The following is a 5,729-nucleotide window of genomic DNA, read 5'->3' on the forward strand; positions in this document are numbered from 1 at the left end:
TGCTGAGTCAAGAGCCTTACAATCCCTCAGCAAGGCTCTCCCTGCAGCCTGAGTTTCTATAAGCTGAAGGCTCGATTTCTCATAAATCACGTGACTTGAGAGAAGGAATTGCCATGCAATTCCACATCTGACCAGGAGGTGGTGCTGTTTGCAGGGGACGCTGGGGCATTTCCAAGAAATGTGCCTAGAGTTGGGAAATCCAATTATGGGTTTCTAACCTCCACAACCCCTCCCTGCGTGAATGTCATCCCGGCTGAGCTGCTCTGTAGAGTTTTGGCACTTTGTACAGTAACACCCTTGTAAGCCACTGGAACCACGGCATTTAAAAAAAACCCCATATGAAAGTGTCAATGTGTTTTTCTCATGAGGGTTATTTTTTATTCTTAAGGGAACTGAAATATTTACTACTTGTTGAGTTTCGTGTTTTGTGAATTAAAATACTGGAAAGGAGTGGAGCTGACTGACAGATTTGGATCAAATAATACTTCAAATGTTGTTTGTTTTAGCATCAGAGGGCCGGGAGGGGTTTATGACACAGTTTCAATGTGTTAATCACAGAAAAAATATCTGAGTTATTTGTTTAGTTACCAAGATGACATCCAAAAAAAGATCTATACTTATCATAAACCAGGGCATTTACTCTATAGAGGCAAGGTGTTTTTAAAGGAGTCAACCAATTTACTAAGAATTTTAATCATATTATGGTACTTATCTAATCTTTTTAGGACAAAAAGACATATCGCAACATGCTCAGCACTGAGAGGCTGTTCTATAGAACTAAAACTGTCAACCAGATGTATGAAAAATGCATTTTGTTGGCTCTTTGACAGTAAGCATCTTAGTATTTACCATTTTTCCCTCCCACATTAACCGGAAATACCAGTAAACGATATTAAGAATCAGATAATATTCTTTATTGTGGTTAAGCATCTCTTGCAAAAAAGGTGAGTATGTCTTGGTACTTCAACTGGAATGCCACCCGTTCTGATGTTGTCTGTCTCCTCAGTCTGTTATTTGTACAACTCCAGTTTTATTGAACAAGAAAGAACCAGAGATTGAACCCTTGAATTTGAGACTCTATTGGAATTTAAACTCATGGCCTGTGCCACAGTCATTCATGGGGTGACTGAGTTAAAGTGTCACACCACATAAATAAGTTCAATCTTAGCAGTGCAGACAGATGTGAACCACAACTTCAACCTTGTAGGGTTCAAAAAATCAAAAAAGCACGCAAGGATCAGTTTTCTTCAATCTATTGTGCTAAGGAAGCTTGGTGCATCTTCAAAGTAACGGCTAAACTGTCCTTTCCTGCACTAATAAAATTAATTATTCACTCCTCTTTAATGTCACATACATACTTCTTGGTCTCACCAAAGTGCAAGCTGCAAAAGATGAATCACTTTCAACTTGCTTTTGATGACTTGAAACTCGAACTTTGTAGAAACTGCGGTGACTTTCAAAACACTGTTTGTCTCTTCTGCTTATACCCAGCTGCCTGGTGCAGCCTGTTATCTAATTACCCAAGTGTTGTTATATCTCGTCCAGCAACTGATGATAACTGATATAGAGGCAGTTGACAGCAAAAGTGATTCCATGGAAATTAAACAAAGGCATACCTAAAGCTCAGTCATTTGTATCATAAGATACGCACATAGACATACGGGCTGAATCTTTTATGTCACATAAGTATCGTGTAGTCTTTATCTTATGTCTTTTGGATGCAAAGGTTTTGTCAGGTGATGGTATGGGGAAGTTACTTTTTGTGTTTGCAACATATTTTACCACTGCGATACATGCTTGTACAGCTCAAAGGTTCCTGTAATGCTGTTATGTAAAGTCCCCCCTCCTTGCTGCTTGGGTTCAAAGTATATCTCAAGTATCACTGCCCCGAGTTTAGAAGATTCATTTCCTGTTTTTACTGTAGGACTCTCTGCAAGGTGACTGTGAAAAAAAAGTTGTGTTGAGCTGATAATATCTACAAGTTTACAGTCGCCGTCTACTCTTCTCCACATGCACATTCCAATATGTGTAATCAGATCAGCAGGCGATTTAAAGTTTCAAGGTGAGTAAATAACATAATAATAAAAAACACAAGCATCAGGGTGAGTCTTTAACAGGGAAACCACAATACTTCCTTTTTCACATGCCAATAACAGAAAATAAGCACAAGTGTGTCAAGTTCATGCGGCTAATATTAAAGGTGTTGCCGCCATCTAGTGGTTATTCATGATACAGCGTTTATCTCAGTCTTGACCAGCGGTGACATCTGGTGTTCATTTTTTGAAATCTTATGTTTTGATGTTGACCAATTTAGTCTGCACAAGAACTAGGTGGTACAGTTATTTATTTATAAATAAATAAATAGATTAAAAGGGAATTATGTAAATGTAAAAAAAATATCAGTGTGTTTAAGTATCAAAAGTAAACATTTAAAAGCTTGGTCACTGTCAGAGTATTGAATTATTGAAGTAAAGTACAAAGGTATGTTTAATAAAACATCATTAAAGTACCAAAAGTAAAAGTACTCATTATGCAGAATGACCCATTTCAGAATAATGAAAAATATGTTACAATAGTTATCGAGGCATTAATGTGTAAGCATCATTTAACGTAGTAACTATCAAAACACTATTGATATTTTATGAGATAATTTCAGTTTTGGATTAGTAGTGGAAAAGGTACTCAGATACTTTACCCATGTAAAAAGTACTGTGTCCCCTATCTTATAAGCCTCATCGTGTTTTATAGTATCAAATCTAAACTATAGCAGTCAAATAAATGTAAAAACAGGCCCACAGTAGCTTAGAGATATTTTTGGATGTTAATGTGAATAAACACTGAGTGTGTAAGAAACCTATTTAACAAAACCAGGACAGGTCTGTGAGCTGCCATTGAAAAACATGTCAGTCTGCTTAAGTGTGGGCTATCTGCAACGCAATCATATGGATTAACATAAACGTGATGATACAGTATTGGGCTAATGTTGTTACATTTGGATTGCTTTACCATCAACAACCGTTAAGATTTTTCATAAGAGCACTAAATGCATTCAGTTTGTGCCTATATAGGAAATATTTGCCTGCATTTAGGCCTACAATTCAGCAATGAAAACAGATGTTACCAAACCACTATCGCTCAACTTTCTTTGATAAAATATGCTATTATTTGCTATTTTATAAAAATCAACAAGCTGCATGCAACCAAAAATGCAATTGTAATGTAACATGTACATTATATTGGAATAAAGAAGGGAGCATTCAAGAGCCACATATCAAGACAAATGTAAGAAACAGAAAAGGGGGGATTAATGGATGCAGTAGCTCTTGCTGCTAATTATAACCTATGGTTGTTTCCGCACCGTCACTGAAGGAGTTTTTTTTCTAAACAGAGAAAACATTAAGAAATGTGCAGAAATACCACCTTTTTGCACCACTGTAGATCAAAGAAGTGTTGTGAGTGTGTGTCTTGCCTTTCAAATGGTATTTCACGAGACTATTTTATTATGAAACATCATAATCATCACCATCTAGAACTACAACGCATATCGACAAATAAGAGGCTACATTGGATAAACTACTCACCTTAAATTAGGCCTTATCCATTATCCATCATGTTATTACAGATGAAGGTTAAATGCTGACAAAAATCCATCTACAAATAAAACGTTGGACACACTGAAGAAAGAAGCCAACGGTTTGGCTAGTGTCTCAGTGCTAGTAGTAGTTTCACTTTTATTTTTGTCTACCCTTCAGGCGATATGGGCAACGTTCACAGCTGCTATGTGCTAGCAGGGCTGTGGTCAGTCTACCAACAGCTCCTTTACTTCACAATGGAAATAGCAACTGCAGTGTATTTACAAAAAAATAAATTTTAAAGCTTCCGGTCAAATTTGAATTGAAAGTGAAATGACTGTGTACTTTCCACGGAAACAGATGACGCATCTTTATAACCCCCCACCACCCCCGCCAATAAAGCATATGTAACATGTAAACACATTAGATCCCTGTGCCGCTGGGCCATCCCTGGTTATCTATGCGTTCTTATTTCCATTCAGATATATCTTAAATTATAAATATAGAATGAAAATAAGTAAAACTGAAAGCATCTTGTAGCAAGCTACATCTCACTGTTAACGTGTCCAAACAGGCCTCTCCTGAAATCAAAAGTATGCTTGTTCACTGTCATTATGCACTGATGGAAGCATTATTATTTTATCCAGGTATTTTAATAATATAGCCTGTGTTTTACCTTGATCTCAGTTTCTCTATCTGTGTTAAACTGAAAGCTAAACGTGAAAATGCAGATATTTTAGGAAAACCTCTGTGGGAATAATCACCCATACTTAGAAATAAGGCTCTCCAGTGTTAAGAAGCAGTCACCAGAAAAAGAATTTGGTTTATTCAGCATATTGATAACTTGCTTTAACAACATGCTTTAACAAACTAACTGAAACGGAAGTCTGTCAATCTAAAAATATAAGACAAGAGTGACAGCCCCGGGGCCTCTGCCAGGGCTTGTGTGTTTGTGTGTGTTCTTGTGCTTGGGTCTCCTGTTTCATGGTGATTTGAAGCTGGAAGTAATCAAGGAATTGGAGGCAGCTGGCTAATGTCTCTGGCTTGAATGAAGCCTGCCCCTTCCTTGTAGTCTGTGAGTTCTTGCTCTCTGCGGGCATCATGTCCGTTACTGTTACTGATGTTTGTATAGTTTTTTCACAAATTGTTTTAGTTAAACCTAGCATCCTGTTTTTCTGCTAGTTTCATGTGTTAGAATCTACATTTTTATTACATTTGTGAACCTAAACTATTTTTAGTAAATAAAGCTCCTTTCTCTTACTTAATCCCTCACATATGTATCAATATTTGCTATGGTCTTTCAGCCGGGCCATAACACAACACAACACATAGTAAATCATGTTGAGTCTCATTGATTCAAAACTATAAAATTAAAACAGTTTTTATCATCACTTTTTTAAAAACTAACAATGTACATAAGTAGGTTACAGATGTACAATACAGGAAATTTCAAACAAAAAGACATAAAACAGAAGGTAAAACAAACAAAGCAAACAGGTCAGTAAAAAGGGTCTTACAATGTCACACTTGTAGTTTAATTACAGTCTGTCAATTCATGAAAGAACGTTTGACACAAAAGAAAGAACAAAACAAAATACAAACTAACTATAATTTGGATTCTTTATTTTGATTATCAGCTGTGCTCTCTCCATTTTCAGCTTCCTTTTCTTTTTTTTCTCCTCTCCTGTTTGAACATTGAAAGGACATTTACCAACAGTGTAACAACAGTGGCATTAAGAGTCAGTGGTCAAATGTTTGTTCTTAAGAGACAAAATAATCAGTTTATGAAGCACTAATATGAAACAGGACCTCACAAGTGAGGCACTACAACATTAAAAAACTATAAAAAGGTAAATATTATACCCTTTCAATACCGTTTTTGTCTGTCCTCTGTTTATTAAAGGTCCAGTGTGTAATTTTTATGAGCATCTATTGACCGAAATGTTTTCAGTGGTGTATAAAGACCTTACATATTGAACCGTATCAACTGTTTTATTACCTTAGAATGAGCCTGTTGTGGTGGCAGCCCGGCTGACGGTGAGTGTCCTGGTTTTTCCTCCTTTTTATCAGTTTTCTGCTTTTTCCCTTGGTTTCCTGTTCTCTGCCCGCCTCTCTGTGTTTTCTCCCCCGTGTGCTCTCTCTCCCTCTGCTCCTGAG

Source organism: Micropterus dolomieu, linkage group LG23 (assembly GCF_021292245.1).
Source record: "Micropterus dolomieu isolate WLL.071019.BEF.003 ecotype Adirondacks linkage group LG23, ASM2129224v1, whole genome shotgun sequence".
NCBI classification, from domain to species: Eukaryota; Metazoa; Chordata; class Actinopteri; order Centrarchiformes; family Centrarchidae; genus Micropterus; species Micropterus dolomieu.